Source organism: Taudactylus pleione, unplaced genomic scaffold (genome assembly GCF_031769625.1).
Source record: "Taudactylus pleione unplaced genomic scaffold, aTauple2 ptg000897l, whole genome shotgun sequence".
In the NCBI taxonomy this organism is placed as follows: Eukaryota; Metazoa; Chordata; class Amphibia; order Anura; family Myobatrachidae; genus Taudactylus; species Taudactylus pleione.
In genome coordinates, this window is record NW_028285298.1 from 1,256,507 (window position 1) to 1,274,911 (window position 18,405).

The 18,405-nt window shown below is 45.0% G+C and overlaps 1 protein-coding gene across 1 annotated transcript in view; it reads right to left on the reverse strand.

The window, feature by feature from the left end:
• Positions 1-18,405, reverse strand: part of ENTPD8 (ectonucleoside triphosphate diphosphohydrolase 8) — a 77,994-nt gene that overhangs the window by 39,140 nt on the left and 20,449 nt on the right. Inside the window, exon 2 of the mRNA XM_088459198.1 lies at positions 16,204-16,281. The gene's annotated coding sequence lies outside the window, so the exon portion shown is untranslated. The remainder of the gene's footprint in view (positions 1-16,203; positions 16,282-18,405) is intronic.

Consider the following 18,405-nt stretch of genomic DNA (forward strand, 5'->3'; position numbering starts at 1 on the left):
GCCCTCCAGCTGCTGTGGAACTACACATCTCAGCATGTACTGCCACCTTTTTGATATAACAGCAGGCTAAAACTATGGGAGTGCATGCTGGGATGTATAGTTCCACAGCAGCTGGAGGGCCAAGGTTGAAGACCCCCGATCTACAGTATTAATGGGATTTACCTCCTCAACGTCTACTCTACAACATTAAACTTATTAACATTATAGGGGGCCTATAAGTGAATTGGCTAATAACATACCTGTGTTCCATTTGTGATACTATACAAAGCATTGTCCATTTGTTAACTCTAACTGTATGATGACATCACATTGATCATCTGAGGGGCTATGAATTTATTGTCTCATTGTATTAATTACAACGCTAAACAAATCCAGAATTTGTAATATTTTTTGTTTTCCTCCTAAAATTCCCAACTCCCCCAGCCCTTCCTTATAAGGTTGGCCTGTGAGAAAGCTAGTAGGTAGCGAAACGCGCGTCGGCAGGCAGTCTTGCTGGTGCCATGTGTGTACAAATATAAGTTATCAGAAAGTATTGCCACACCGCTATAAATATACTCTATGATGTTAAGCTAAGTAGGATGCCGATGTAGCTGAAATATAACAAAATTAATGTATATTAAAGCTCTACAATGACAAGATTATATGAAGCTGTAAAAAGCAGTTATACATATTTACTGGCATACTTGTGACAGAGAGTGACTGTAATCATACCGCTATCAATATATCCGGTGATGACATGCTAAATGAGATACCGATTCCTGATAAAAATTAATCACTGCTAAGATTTTATACTGTTATTATTGTATGAAGCTATAATAAGTAGGAGAACATACTGATCGGCACATCTGTGACATAGGGCCTGATTCAGACCCACTCGCGAGCGGCTGTCCACTCGCAAGTGGGTCGATGTTATGCACTGAGCATGCGCACGACGGAGGGAGCTCCGTCGTGCGCATGCGCCAGACGCGACGGCCGAAGGAAAGTCCTTCGCTCGTTGTGTCCGATCAAAGGGGGCGTGCTGTCAATGTTGATTGACAGCACGCCCCCTTTGGTGGGCGTGCCGGGGGCGTGCCTCCCTGACGGGGGCGTTCCCACGGGAACGCCTCCCGTCAGAAGCCGGCCCACTGACATCACTAGTGATGTCAGTGGGAGTGATTTTGGCTCTGATAGAGCCAAAATCACTCCGGAGCTTGCGGTTGAAAACCTCAACCGCAGGCTCCGGCTCGCAATTTCGATGGTCGCGATGGTCTCGACCATCGCGGCCATCACAAAGCACGCTCGTATAGCCTGTGGGTGGTGACCCACAGCCATACGAGCGTCCAGGAGGACGCTCCATGAAAATGGAGCCCGGCCCTCATTCAGAGCGTGCGCTCTGCTCAGAGCGTACAGCTCTGAATGAGGGCCCTAGTGTGGATTTACATACAACTCTGGTCATTGTTATCATAAACAGGATATACTCTATGTAATCCCCCTTTTACCCTCTCTAGGGTCATCAGGTTACTAACTCCCTTGTAATTTAGGGTACCTACTTATATCTTCCCACTAATACACATACTATTGAATCAGTGCCTCCACCCAAGTAATAGTAGTCAATTAGGGCCTACTTGGGAAAAACCCTTTAAATGTTATAGTATGTATAACTGGTTTAGTATTTCCCATTAGTCTATGTACCCATAAAATCCTAATGTTGCATACTAAAGCAATTACCAGTAGAATGAAACATTGGATATAATAATTATTTCCAGAGCCAGGCCCAGGTGACAGGGGGCGTGGCCTAATTGCGGGTTGCGTGGCCACGCCCCCTTAGAGGGAAAAAACAATTATTTTTGCATCGTGCGCGCTGGGGAGGGGGCGCTGAGTGCCCCTCAGCCTGTTGCACAGCCAATGGGGGGCGCGATCAGTGTGATCGCTCCCCCCATATGCATAGTAGACTGCTCCGGCTGCTGCTTTAGTAGCCGCGAGCAGTCTCCCAGTGCAGCCCAACACACAGCAGCGTGTGCTGGTCTGCTGTCACGAAAGAGGGAGGGGGCGCAGTGGCGGACCCGGGCCTCCGCCGGGCCTCCACCGGGCCCCTCCAGCAAGCCCGAGCCTGGGTAATTAGTACCCCCCCCTCTCGGCACCCCAGATTATTTAGCCACTTAGGATCAAACAAGTAACCACTCCATTTGTTGCAGAAATAAAACCTGTTTATATTAATGGCTAAATACACATGGAGCTAAACATACAGTAACATTCCGTACCTTGAATTACCAGTAAATCTGTTACATACAATAAGATGAATTCACATACAAATAATACTCCTACAGGATACTACTCCAACACGTTTAGTAACGTATATCACATTCTCTTCCTCTGAGTTAGTGGGATAAACTGCTCACAGGAAATATTCAATTGGCTTCGAAATAATAACAACTATACAGAGTAACTTCCAATTTTATGAGGCCCCGTCATCCATACTGGATTCTAACAGATTATGGATGTTTTACTCTTAAATATACATTAACAAAATATGTATGTTGTACAGAGACATGTTATCAAAACTCTTTCCTACTAACCATGTAGGTAGAACTCAGGCAATTTTACATGACAGATGGTTCATTTTAGAATGTAAGCTCCTATGAGCAGGGCCCTCTACCCTCTTGTGCTTCTCCTAACTCTACCTTCATCTACTTCTTACTCTCTACCAGGGCACCTAACACTTGGTTGCTTTGCATTGTTGCTTATCTGGGTGTTATGGTCGCGAATGTAGCAATTTATATTATTCATGTCCTGTATTGTATTGTATTGCATTGTATTGTTTTGTATTGTGTTGTTTTGTATTGTATTGTATTGTATTGTAAATCAATATATTTCTTTATGTACTTTGTAAGGCGCTGCGGAACACTTGTGGCGCCATATAAATAAACGATAATAATAATATATCCACAGTCTCACATGTTATATCTAGAATCTGTGAGTATCTTATGGCTGGTTAGTAGTCTGCTAGGGTCAGTCTGCTGATACACAGTGTTACTTGGTGTCCTTATCCACGTGAGCTTTGTCAGTGCTTATAGTTATTACCTCTTAACTTATAATCTATGGGTTTCTTTCCTTTCGACTAGAGCTTGATCTGGCCCACTGAGATTTTTTTCTGCTAGCCTCATCTGGCTAGCAGTGTGCCTAGAATGTCACCCTGCAGCCAGAATCTATGCAGCAGAGCCGCCTAGAGCAACCTTATGATGCATTAGACGGTCACACCTCTGCCCTTACAGCTCCCCGGAGCATCCTCAGGATGCTCCGGGCATTACTGTAATCACCGGCAATTGTGCCCCTGCCCTGTGTGACATCACAAGGAGGGGGCGTGACCTGGACCGACCTCGCAATAATGTTATATATATCAAAATGGCCCTAGGCAGAAAAAAGGTTCCCCACCCCTGCTATAGACAGTGTGCAAATGAAAGGTATATTATTTGGATATTATTGACGGCTGTCTTAGCACTGATACAGATCTTGTTACATTTGCAAAATAGTTTCCACAGACAATGTTGCAATTATGCGACACTGTATTGGATGCTTAGAAATAATCTTCTTGACTCCTGGTAACTAACTAAGAATATCCCTAACATTATCACAATATGAAGAAAAATTTAATGGTGTTATTGCGGACACTATAATTATTCTCTTGAGGGATGTATTGCGATTGTACACATAGCTGAAGATATACTCTCTGAACAAAGGAACAGAATAATTGTGGGTTAGAAATAGCTCCTGGAGGTTGAAGCATTTATTAAAAATATTATAATTGCCATTCGGAGTTCCATTTGAGTATATATTTTTTATATAATATGATCAAACATTATAGTTAATATATGTGGTATTCTAAGAATTTATCAACACAAATAAAAACACACCAGCAAACGATTTATTTTTAATCACATCTATATTTTTCTATACACTCTATTTTGGTTTTATTTCACTCGCGTCTCATGTGCAACAGGTTGGATATGAAATAAACTATATTTTATGCAGTAATATATTAAAAGTTAAGTTTCAACATTATATTTGGCTCATTACCTGAGTGCACCAGTAAGAGATTTCTTTCCCCTCTGCCTCCCTAATCCCTGTTATACAGCATATGTTTGCACACTGTCTCTGGTAGTACTCCCTCTAGTAGGACCAATAGGAAGAATATAGTGATAGGAACATATCATTAGTCCTTATAGAAGGATATGGTCATTGAAACCTATGATATATTTATACTCCTGTGCAGCGGATGTATTTTGGATTACGATTCCATCTTTCCCACAACAATCTTTTTCTAACATCTACTCTTTGGAGAGGAGCAATTGGAGATGCTAGTGAAACGCGTTGGTCTGTGCATTGCCATAAATACGCACGCTAGGTTCTGGCACATGAGCAGTGCGAAAGCCCACAAGATGCCCTCCGCCAGAGCCGCAACTAGACTTTTTGGTGCCCTGTGCCAGAAAGAGCATTGGCGCCCCCCTCATTTTTCAAAGGGACATAATGCACCCAAAAAAGGGGAATATCATGGGGAAGGGCCAGGGAAGAGATAGGGGAGGCCAGGAGATGCTAGGGATGAAATAAGAGGAAGCTATACGTGAGAATCATAATAAACAGACATTTGACAGGCCCAAACAGCGCCCCCTGACCTGTGGTGCCCTGTGTGATGGCACCGGCCGCACTACCCTAGCTACGGCCCTGCCCTCCGCATTCAAACTTGGGTTCAACTCTGCTTCATCCACCATGTTTTTGTATCAGGCTCTAGTCGAAAGGAAAGAAAACCCATAGATTATAAATTAAGACATCAGAGAGTCAGGCAGAACATACCGTACCAATGAAATAAGTCATACAAACCCGTACATACAGTAACACATTGCTGACACATTTGCTGAGTGTTACTCACAGCTATATAACATTAAAGATAACTCTCGATCTCTTGTTCCATCTGAACTCCAGTTAAATTACTTCCTCAACTCGTACCAGGAATATGACGCGTTTTTTAAATTCTTCCCAGAGCAGAACATAAATCCGTCCAGTCATTCGCAGCTGCTATAAAACGCTTCAAAATATATAAAGTGACTTCTTAGCAATCTGTAACAATAGTTCCAGGTCAGTCTCAACATTCCCCAGATGACTGCTGGAATCTTGGATAATAAAATTGCCCATACCTGGTATAGAAACTAATCTCTGCTCCAACTTTCATCCTATACCACCAATAAATAGATACCACAAATCTCACCATCACTTCTTGCTAATAGGGGTCTATGTACTAAGCCTTGGAGAGAGATAAGTGGACGGTGATGAAGTACCAACCAATCAGCTCCTGTCATTTACCAAACACAGTCTGTAAAGAGACAGTTCGGAACTGATTGGTTGGTACTTTATCTCACTCCACATTATCACTCTCCAAGGCTTAGTAAATAGACCCTATGGGGCATATTTATCAACAAATGTTTGCGTGATATCCCCACAAAACACCCATTTTCGGGGAGTATCTACAAATATTAAGTAGTCCCTGAATGTATCTAACGGGGACTGCAGTAGATATCGGGGTCACCTGCTGCAATACTATTGGCCCCAGTAACCAGCGCCGTAACTAGGGGTGTGGCCCACAGCACTTGCATGTGGCTTGCAGGGTGCCTATAACGTAACCCTGCAGCCAGTAGCGCTACTGCAGAGGCGCCCCTAGCATCCAAGCGATGCTCCTGGCAGGCACCGTGCAGGCTGTAAAGATGCCCGGAGCATCCTTAGGAGTCAATCAGGGCAGTGCTCTGTTTCCCAGAGCTGATGGCCCCGCCCCCTAGGTGTGAACTCAAGATGTTATGGGTTAAGGGGTGGAGCTGGCACAGGGCACACTGCCGCCCAGTTACAGCGCAGCCGGTAGCTGACACATCTGAAGTGGCTTACACATGTGCTGTAAAGGGGAAGCCTGGACTGTTCCTTTTTAGTGCAAAATAAAGGACAAGTTTAAAAAAATACAAATATAATTGTTACGTGTAGAATTTAATTATTTTAACACTATTATCTATTGGGGATGTAGTCAGGAAGCCAACTGTCTAATTGCTGACCGCCGGCTTCCTGACTGTCTAATTCGCCAAGGTCTAATGACAGGTGTCAAAATACTGACGCCTGTCATTAGACCTACTCCGGGAGCCTGACACCCCGCATACCGAACGAAGGTAAGCCGGGCGCGGACAGCCGCGGGGGGGAGGGCTAGATTTTAGGGCTCCCGGGGGACAAGGAGTCAGGCACCCCCCCGGGAGGGTTAGGTTTAGGCTAGGGGAAGGGGGGGTTAGGGTTAGGCACCCCCCCGGGGGACTTAGGTTTAGGCTGAGGGGACGGGGGGTTAGGGTTAGGCACCCCTAAGGGAGGGTTAGAGTTAGGGTAGGGAATTAGGTTAGCGATACTTACCTTAATTACAGATCGGGATCTTAATCTCTGCCGGGCTTCCGCTGTCGGGATTTGAACCATGCGGCCGGCGGTAATACCTACTACACCCATCTATTGTATTGTGGGCTTGATTCATTACGGATCGCTACTGCGATCGTAGCTGCAATTACGCACGCAGTCCCACTGCGAAAATATGCTAATGTTTGCAATCGCAATGCCGTTGCAGCCAACATAAAGATTCCCACTTCCCCTTATTCAAGTGGGCAAAATCATCGGTAACAGTGAGTACCATCGCAGCCTCACGGACACTTGCACAAGGTCAAACCTTTCTCAGGAATTGCTAACCTCATCCCACGCAGTGTAAGCTCAAGCTGTGTATGGCATCACAGTGGCTAATTTCTGCACGCCCCTGTAACAGCGTTCAAACGCACTGGCACGCCTGCATTTTGCCGACCATCCCGTCTGTTACCACCTCCTGTCACTCTGCGATGGGTCTGCACAGTCCGATCGCAGTGAGACCTTCAAGCATGCGCACTGCAATGCATGCGCAGAGTGCAACAATCGCCCCGTCTGCGTGCGTAATCGCAGTTGCGATCGGTAATGAATCAGGCCCTGTTTTGTCTGTCTTGTGTCACCTGCATCTCTTTATAACCAAGGCAATCCTGGCAGCATTTTCTGTAATTAGGAAATATTTGACCTCTCCCCAAAACTAAGTAATGTAAATTATACAAAGATTTTCAGAAAAGAGTATTCAGCAGAAATAAAGTCATTAAAGTTGGGGAAACTTTCGTAAATAAACAAAATACAAAGCTAAATGGAGAATAAACAGATTATATTTAGAAGTGTTACACATTGTTTGTGGCCTCGATTTGTGGCTTTGTTTCTCTCTAATGCAGATTCACACAATAGGGATTTTGTTGTCCTGGAATTGATACCAGATTAGGATCCGTAGCTGCTCAGTAAAAGTCCAAGCTCATTATTTATCTTGGAACAACCAAAGTGATGTCATTAATTTATGTAGAAAGTGCGTTCTAGACTATATGAAAGAAGAGATTTATTTTTCTATGATGTAATACAACACCAGATGCACTCAGGGCCTGATTCAGAGCCAGACGCTCTGACCAGAGCGCTCGCTCTGAATCAGGGCCCTCCTACCTATTGTTGGAGCGGCCTCTTGGATGCTCGCATAGCTGTGGGTTACCACCCACAGCTTATGCGAGCGTCCATGATGATGGTCGCGATGGTCAAGACCATCGCGACCATCGGGCTTGCGACGAGACCCTTGCGGTAGGGTCTCATTGCCGCAAGCCCTGGAGTGATTTTGGCTCTATCAGAGCCAAAATCACTCCCACTGACATCACTAGTGATGTCAGTGGGGCCGAACCCAGACGGAAGGCGTTCCCATGGGAACGCCTCCGTCTGGCAGCCACGCCCCCGGCACGCCTACCAAAGGGGGCGTGCTGTCACTCACCATCGACAGCACGCCCCCTTTGGTGCGAGACCCCGAGCGACGGCTTCCTCGTCGCTCTGCGGGTCTCGCGCATGCACACGACGGAGCTCCCTTCGTTGTGCACATGCGCATTTGGGTACCATCGACTGCTTGCTAGTGTCCTGCGCACGCAAGCGGGTCTGAATGAGACCCTCAGAACACTATGTAATTGAGAGACCTGGCAACAAATGGTCGGCTCTTCACTGGCGGTTTGTCTTTTCCCGTCAGACTGGCGATGAGAGAGCCGGTATGTTGCTGTCCGGATAAAGGGGTCTATTCATAAAGAACATGAAGTGGCTCACGATAAACCTCACTATATATCGCATCATATCAATGCGATATATAGTGAAGTTTAGTAGCCATTCATGTACACTTACCTCTCCGATGTCTTCCTGCGTTGTCCGGCCCCTTCGCGATCCCTGGACGCAGTGAGAATACAGACATATCGAGAGCCCGATATTCCTGTATTCTCACTCCGCATGCACCGGCGTCTGAGAGCAGCAGGTCAGACCTGCTGCAATGGATGCTGGGAAAAGGGGGCGGAGCCAGCGCCGTGTGCCGGGCAGACAGCAGGGAAGTATACAGCTTCTCTGCTCTGTTTGACTTGTGGTACAGATTACGCCGTCCTCAGATGGCGAATTTGTACGCAGGAGAGGAACGGAAAGCTGAGCTTTCCTTTCTTCTATGAATCGCGCTCACCATACAATACTATCGTGATGCGATGCAGGCACGGAGAGGGTACACCACTGCAGAAGTAATACACTTCTCCACGGTAACTTGCTCCATGAATCGCACGAAGCAGAGAAGAGCCCTGTTTTCAGCTAAACAGGGCTCTTCTCTGCTTCATGAATAGACACCAAAGTGAGCACGACACTGGCGTTGTTGTTTTTTTTTTTATGTGGAATCACTTTTATGTTTGGTCAGTGGAAGCCCAGAGAAGGTGACACAGACATTCTACTGAGAAAACTGAGCATTCACTTCTTGGTTTAAGTAAAACCAGGCTGAACCGAATCAGGGCCTGATTCAGAGCCGCTCGTAAGCGGCCGCTCGTTCGCTCTGAGCGATGTTCGCACAACTGCGCATGCGTATGGTTTGCAATGCGCATGCGCAGACCAGTCATTGCGGTCGGAAATCGTGCGCTCGTAAAACAACGAGTGGCTGCTAATTTGATTGACAGAATGTACTGTTTGTGGGTGGTAACAGGGGAAGGTGCTTGAAAACGGGGGAGTGGAGATCCGAACGCAGGCGTGCCTAATGGTCAAAACGGCATTTAATGGGAGTGCATAATTAGTAAAGGAGCGTCATCGACCACGTCACTTGGTTGTCTTTTAGTCTGAACTGCTCGCAGTGATTGCGGGAAGTAAATCCTACCACAAGCACTGCGAGCAGTTCAGATGCCTTTCGATGTTCCCGATTAATCTAATAAATAATGGAGATGACGTGTGATGCGAACGGCAAAGGGGCGTCTTTACAAAATAGCGAGCGCATTTATCGGACGCTCGCTCAGACATAGAGGCGTCCACACACCGCAAAGAGCGAGTGCTCAATTTAAATATCCGGCCCCTTTTTAAGAACGAGCGTCCACAAATAGCGTTCGGGTCTGAATCAGGCCCTCAGTCCAATCAGCTGCTCAGAAACTAAAGGCCCCCATACATCAGAGATTGATTGCAGCAATCGTGCAATTTGCAATCGATTGTGTATAAAAATCTTTCCCTTTTTCAATTGATTGCAGATTGCAGAATTGCCACAATCGATTGAAAAAGGGAAAGATTTTTATACACAATCGATTGCAAATTGCACGATTGCTGTAATCAATCTCTGATGTATGGGGGCCTTTACAGGCATTCAAGATTTAGATACAGGGGTTCTCAACTCCAGTCCTCAAGTATCTCCAACAGGTCATGTTTTCTGGATTTCCTTAATCATGCACAGGTGAGTTATTCTGTTTTACTGGGTTAGTAATTATCCTACCTGCTTTTACAGATAGAAATCATGAAAACATGACCTGCTGGAGGTACTGGAGTTGAGAACCACTGATTCAGTGGACGCAGTGTCAATATATCGGACCCAAGTGGCTAATGTTTTCAATATGTGTATGCATCCCGAGTCGCATTGCGTACGCCTCCTGATGGTTGCCACTGGGGGAAGCAGAATGAATTTGGACGAGGAGGGATGGAATTTTATTGGGTGTTTCTGGGTGACAACAGGGAGGTGGCAAGCCAGACGTGGCTGTGTCATGGTCAGCGACTGCAACTTTTTACGCTGTTGCTCCGATTTTTGGCGGCCATGTTCAGCGGGACATTCTGCACCTTCGTAGGGCTGGTGGAATATTCGACGGTGCAACCTTTTACGGAAATCGTCGGATTTGGTGGGCGTCTCTGTATGAATTCCACTAGCTGCGGCATTAGCATAAATACGCAGTCTTGCTGCATAAAATGTCGCAGTGGCACAGGGAGCTGACTTAAGTAGGTATAAATAAATTAAATTGTTGTGTTTTTTTTCTTCAATTGTTACATTTCAGTATACCTGTGGTTCCTGGATGAACTCCCTGTCACATGACACTTGGAACACAATAAACACATGATAAAAGTTGGTCCGGTGCTCTCTGAATAGACACTTCCTTGATTTGAGTTGGGATCTACCAAGTTCGCAGATGTTCTCAGCCATGGTCACAGCTGTGAACAATAATCTCCGAAGACCGAAAGGCAGGCCAGAGGTATACTGTGGGAGGCAGGCCAGAGGTATACTGTGGGAGGCAGGCCAGAGGTATACTGTGGAAGGCAGGCCAGAGGTATAGTGTGGGAGGCAGGCCAGAGGTATAGTGTGGGAGGCAGGCCAGAGGTATACTGTGGGAGGCAGGCCAGAGGTATAGTGTGGGAGGCAGGCCAGAGGTATACTGTGGGAGGCAGGCCAGAGGTATACTGTGGGAGGCAGGCCAGGCATAAATTAGAAACTGAAGTGTGCACTCAGACACACCAGGGCAAACAGAGCCAGGGGAGTTGTCTGATACTTGTAATTTGTGCCACTAGCTGCCAAATTATTATTCTCCGTTAATGCAGACAATAAACCGGCTCCAAGCTGAACTGAGCATGCTCCTGGCTTATTCATCAGCTGCGAGCTCTCTCATATACAGTAAGAACTGTGATAAACAGGCACGGTGATTTACCAGACAGCACCGGACTAACCCACAATACCCGGGATCAAATCACTCAGAGTCCAACAGTATTTTTCTTTCTTTGGGATGCTAAGAGCACCTCTTTCATTTAGGTAGCGTTCATCGGTGAATCATGCTTCTTGGCAAGACAGCGGTATTTACATTAACAGCGTAGACAACTAACAATTAAATAAACCCAGGGGTCACAGACAGCGGCAGCAGCACCTGCACAAAGTGATGTGAGAACACCACAGAGGCTTGTGTACTGGTCCTCGGCCATTTTGTGCTAGGTTAATAAGACCCACCACAGGGTCTGATTCTGAGTTAGGAGTGAAGCAAAAATAAGCGACTAACTTTGCACTTAACTTGTTTCTACGCATCAACATTTCGACGACTGTAGGTTATAAGAAAAAATTATCATGAATATGGGCCTTTTATCAATAATCGCATTTGCAGATTCATTAAATAACACACACATGGGCAGGAGCTCTGAAAGGGGCCATCTTTGTGATGTGCTCAGAGCGAAGAGCAGGTCTTCATGGGACATGTCAGGAGCAGAGCTATGCTCCGTGTCCCGGCACCAAGGAGAACAAAATAAACAAACCATTGCTGGGCTCTGTGCCATTGATGGCAAAGAACCATTGGTCCTCCCTCATCGATGGCAAAACCATTGACCATCGGTGACTAACCACCAATGGTTGTTAACCATCGATGGTACATGGCCATCTCTATCCTGCTAGCCAGATGCAGGGACTGTGGGGCAGCGACAGTGCCATCCACAGGGCTCTGCGCTCTGTGCTGTGGCACCACTTGCACAACCCTAGTTACAGCCCTGCGTAAACTTTCTGAAATTCAGTAGCGCACGCAGAGGGGGTTTCTGAGTACCCAGAAACCCCCCCCCCTGACAGACTGGAGTGCAGGCAACGTGTTCTTAAGCCCCGCCCCCTCATGGAAATGTTGCCGCGATTCGCGGGTCAATATGGAGGAAGCGGAGCCAATATGAGGCAGTTTAATTCGATTTGAGTCATTTGGCCCCGCCCCCTCCTGATTGATCCGCGAATCGCGGCAATTTGCCATAGAGCCATAGTGCCAGCCTGCTAGATCCTGTCCCTATCAGATCTGCTGCAAGGTAAGTTTTTTGTACTGTATGTGACATATGTTTGTGTGTGTGTGTAAGGTATGTGTGACATATGTGTGTGTCTATGTATATATGTGTGTATATCATATATGTATGTATGTGTATACAAATATAAATATATATACAGTGTATATGGGCAGCACAGACAGTGTAATGGTTAGCGTTACTGCCTCACAGCACTGAGGTCATGGGTTCGATCCACTGTGTGGAGTTTGTATATTCTCCCTGTACTTGTGTGGGTTTCCCGGGGTGCTCCGGTTTCCTCCCACACTCCAATAATATACTGGTAGGTTAATTGGCTCCCCACAAAATTGACCATAGTGTGTATGTGTGTGAGCATGTGGTAGGGAAAATAGATTGTAAGCTCCACTGGGGCAGGGACAGATGTGAATGATAAGATATTCTCTGTAAAGCGCTGCGGAATATATGTGTGCTATATAAATAACTGCTAATAAATAAATAATAAATAAATATATTTATAACCTGGGCGACTATCTCACCGTCAGGCTCAGTTTCCCCAGTGTCTCTGCAGTTCTGCCTTGTCCAGACTCTGATTGAGGCAACACCTGAACTGGACATTTCACATTCCTAATGCTTTTGCTGTGCCAAACCTGGGATATCTGGATATTCCACATTTACTTCCTGTGGAATTATGCTGACCCTGTCACAATACATATAACATCAATATAGGCAGAAATATAAAATAAAGGTTTTTTTTGTAATAAACACGTTTGCCTAAAGTAGGACTAATTTGAACACCCCGAAATGAAAGTTAGGACTAAGCTGAGACTACTGTTAAATACACGGGTAACTTTTCTATTAGTTTGGATGCCAGCTCTAGTGATCAAGGCAGTGAGCGAAACGCACATCGGCCTACCTGTGGGTGCCGGACCGGCATCTGGACACTGAGAACTGGTATAATCTTTTCTACTTTATTATGTGTTTAGTTAAGTCCTTCATTCCTCAGGACCCCAAACAGGTCATGTTTTCCAGGTCTCCGCACAGAATCACAAGTGAAGTAATTAGGTTCACCTGTGGGTCTTTTAAAATGTGTCCGTGAGTAATGAGTACACCTGTGCACCTGCTATGTGCCATGGCAAACGTGACCTGTGTGGGGTACTGAGGACCGAGTTTGAGAACCTCTGTCATAGACAGATATGATAATAGTCTCATAAACACATGCTATGACTGTCTTTCTATGTACTACTATATGAATATATTTTACACCTGTGAACTCTGCTAGTAACTGCAGCACAGAGATAACATTCCTATAGTGTGATGCACATGTTCCTGCCTATCATACAGACCAGTCTATTTACAGTATGTGCTGTGAATATTTTTTTATGTCCTGTGAATTTTCTTGTCTGTCATAATCACTGATAATTCTGTGTATAAGTAACCTTGCCTTACACACTTATCTCTCTGCATACCTCTATTTTTCCTTTATAAGGGAACTCTCATTGGAGATAAGGATCAATTGAACCCTGCGCTGGGATTTCCTAAACAGGGTCTTTGATCCCCTTTTTATCCAAAGGCAGAGTCTCCTCTTTTCTTTCTTGTTCCAGATTGGGGTGCGCCACAATCGTTCTCTCAACACCCTGTTCACTGCTATCACGGCACACAGGGTGACAGCAGAAGCGATAGTGTTATCTTTACCCCTCTCTATCTTTCCCTTTAACTTTATCTATATACAAAATTCTCTATGGCGTATATTTAATACTACGAAGATAAAACGTTAGAGATGAATGTTATTATTTCTTTCTGGCGATTTATGTGCATCATGTGTATTGTGGCATATTAACTGGTCTTCTAAATTACCCATTTGCTTTGGTTAAACATTTGTAATGAGCATACTACTGATGAGGCACATCTGCGATGAATGAGTACACAGATGGGTGATTCGATTGTCGGCATCCAAATTAATACCCCTTTCACATAGAAAAGCATTTTTACCTGGTAATTTGCTGATCAACACTGGTCTTTTTCTGTGTGAATGGGCCAACCCGGGTCAAATTTCACGGGACTTGGACCCTAGTTTTTACCAGGGTTGGAGGCCCGGCAATTTTGACCTGGGTTGACCCTTTGAGACAAAACAAATACCTGTGTTGATCAGCAAATTACCGGATAGAAATACTTGACCCGGTAATTTGCTTTTCTGTCTGAAACGGGGGTCAGGCATGGGACTGGCAAAATTACCCGGTGCTCAAATTCCTGGTAAAAGTCGGGTTTTAGGGATATTTCTATCTGAAAGTGGTATAATAGAAAAAGTTACCCATGTATTTAACAGTAGTCTCAGCTTAGTCCCTAATGGTGGGTACACACCAGAAAGATATATCTGCAGATGATGATTGGTCATACACACTGAACAACTATCACTGCGGTCTCCCTGGCCGGGGGTTGCGTCGCAATCCCCCTCCCTGGTGGCCTGTGCATCGAGTGTACGGGCAGTCGTCTAACCACCGGGAATCGGTATGAAATCGGTATGCCGGGTTCGATTCCCGGCAGCGCCTGGCCGACCAAAGCAGAGTTCCCGGCAGCGGAAGCCCGACAGCTCTGGAAATGCCGATCGTCGATAGGTACTGACTAACCTAACCCCCTAACCCTAACCCTCCTTAGGGGTGCCTAACCCTAACCTCCCCCCCAAAGTGCCTAAATCTAATCCCCCTTGTAAGTGCCTAACCCTAATCCCCCCTCTAAGTGCCTAACTCTAACCTCCCCCTTCCCCGCTGCCTAAACCTAAGTCCCCCGGGGGGGTGCCTAACCCTAAGTCCCCCCTGGGGGTGCCTAACCCTAACCCACCCTCCCCCTAGCCTAACCCTAACCCTCCCGGGGGGGTGCCTAACCCTAAGTCCCCCCCCGGGTGGCCCAACCCTCCCCCCCCGCAGCTGTCTGCTCGCGGCGCCTGGCATCCCTTCGATCGGGATGCCGGACGCCGGTCTCCCGGCGTCGGGGAAATGTCAGGCGTCTACATCTAGACGCCCGGCACTTTACCCTCGCCGGGATATGACAGTCGGGAAGCCGGCTGCCGGTATTAAGGCAGCCGGCTTCCCGATTGTATACCAACCACCGTACACACATCACAATGAGCAGATATATATGCCATCGGCTGTGCTACAGCGCTGACGCGATATGTTTGTAAACAACATAATTCAAAGACATATCATCTGTACACACTGGCTGACGTGCACTCGATATATCGGGCGTTCAATTGATCGGCCGATATGTCGGCCAGTGTGTACCCAGCATACAAATCATTTTGGGGTATTCAAATTAGGTCTACTTTAGGCAAAATTATTTGTAAATCCCTTTTTTAATATTTTCGCCTATATCGATTTTATATGTACGTTTGTTTTGTTTGTCTTATGTATCCTTTTGCTAATGTATCAATTAAAATAAATAAAAGTTATATTTTAGACTAACTTACCATTCGACTGGAAAGTGTGCCCCCCCAGAAAAAAAAGAGTCTCATTTTTTCCTTTATGGAACCTTATATTGCTAGTTTTGACTCTAGGGAGCACCATCAACAACTGCAATTATTTTATTGTCCATAATTTGCAATATATATTTATATTCTCCATGTTGGTTTCTTCACATTTATAATTGCCGAATAAAAATGACCTGTGCTGTGCGTCCCCCCATTTCGTTATGCATTAGTGTAGAGCAAGCTTTCTTTGAGGGCATGCGGAGTCCAAACTTGTGTTCAGATCAAAGGGGCAGACTCAACTAGCCGCGAACTAGGTTGCACGAGTGTAAATTACTTACTTATCATCATTGCAGTCTGATCAGATCTGTGCAATACTGTATGATTGCAATGACGTAGTCCGATCAGATTGCAATGTGCCGTTAAAATGGTATTACAGCAAGATAATAGCTAGAATCTGATTGGTTGCTATGGGCAACATCTCCACTTCTAAAAACCCGCACTTTAGTAATTATACCCCTTAGAGTGTAATAGTGTACAGTACATTACATGGGAGGGCGTCCTGAAACGTCCCTGCCTGTGCTGACGGGGCAGGTAACACTATACAGTACCTGGGATGATAAACACAACCTTCTCTCCAGTAATGGGTTAAATCACTTCATTTGGAAGCTGCCCTGAAGGACCCGGAGCTGAAACAATGGCAGAATTGTGACAATGTTATTATGATACAAACAACATTATTACTTCTCATATTAAACTTCACCCGATCTTTCTGTTGTAGAAACTTTGTGTTCCTCTCGCCTCTGAGTCACTGCAGGAAATTGCCCGGGAGAGCTGATGGCAAACACTAATCTAGGCTACTCTTAAAGCAAATCTGCCGTGCACACAAACCCGCTCTGACGCACCATGTAACATTGCTGTATCATCAGACAGATTTGACTACGTGGCTCTTTAATCACAGAAAAAATTAACTTTTTTTTCTTTTACGGTTTTATTACTTTTCACCAAAGCTACAGCGGTAACGCCAGAGCTGGTACTAGACATTTTGGTGCCCTGTGCCAGAAAGAACATTCGTGCTCCGCACTATACTGTAAACACCCCAAAAACAGGGCATGGTCTAGTGGGGAAGGGGCATGATCATACTATAGTGCCCCCAATTGATATTATGCCACACAGTAATACCCCTTACACATTATTCTACACATTAGTAGTGCCCTTATACACATTATGCCACACATTAGTAGTGCCCTTATACACATTATGCCACACATTAGTAGTGCCATTATACCACACATTAGTAGTGCCCTTATACACATTATTCCACACGTTAGCAGTGCCCTTATACACATTATGCCACACATTAGTAGTGCCATTATACCACACATTAGTAGTGCCCTTATACACATTATTCCACACGTTAGTAGTTCCCTTATACACATTATGCCACACATCAGTAGTGCCATTATACCACACATTAGTAGTGCCCTTATACACATTATGCCACACATTAGTAGTGCCCTTATACACATTATGCCACACATTAGTAGTGTCCTAATACACATTATGCCACACATTAGTAGTGCCCTTATACACATTATTCCACACGTTAACAGTGCCCTTATACACATTATGCCACACATTAGTAGTGCCATTATACCACACATTAGTAGTGCCCTTATACACATTATGCCACACATTAGTAGTGCCCTTATACACATTATGCCACACATTAGTAGTACCCTTATACACATTATTCCACACATTAGTAGTGCCATTATACCACACATTAGTAGTGCCCTTATACACATTATGCCACACATTAGTAGTGCCCTTATACACATTATACCACACAATAGTAGTGCCCTTATACACATTATACCACACATTAGTAGTGTCCTAATACACATTATGCCACACATTAGTAGTGCCCTTATACACATTATGCCACACATTAGTAGTGCTCTTATACACATTATGCCACACATTAGTAGTGCCCTTATACACATTATGCCACACATTAGTAGTGTCCTAATACACATTATGCCACACACTAGTAGTGCCATTATACCACACATTAGCAGTGCCCTTATACACATTATGCCACACATTAGTAGTGCCCTTATGCACATTATGCCACACATTAGTAGTGCCCTTATACACATTATACCACACAATAGTAGTGCCCTTATACACATTATACCACACATTAGTAGTGTCCTAATACACATTATGCCACACATTAGTAGTGCCCTTATACACATTATACCACACATTAGTAGTGCCCTTATACACATTATGCCACACATTAGTAGTGCCCTTATACACATTATACCACACAATAGTAGTGCCCTTATACACATTATACCACACATTAGTAGTGTCCTAATACACATTATGCCACACATTAGTAGTGCCCTTATACACATTATGCCACACATTAGTAGTGCTCTTATACACATTATGCCACACATTAGTAGTGCCCTTATACACATTATGCCACACATTAGTAGTGTCCTAATACACATTATGCCACACACTAGTAGTGCCATTATACCACACATTAGTAGTGCCCTTATACACATTATGCCACACATTAGTAGTGCCCTTATGCACATTATGCCACACATTAGTAGTGCCCTTATGCACATTATGCCACACATTAGTAGTGCCCTTATACACATTATACCACACATTAGTAGTGCCCTTAAACACATTATACCACACATTAGTAGTGCCCTAATACACATTATGCCACACATTAGTAGTGCCCTTATACACAAAATGCCACACATTAGTAGTGCCCTAATACACAT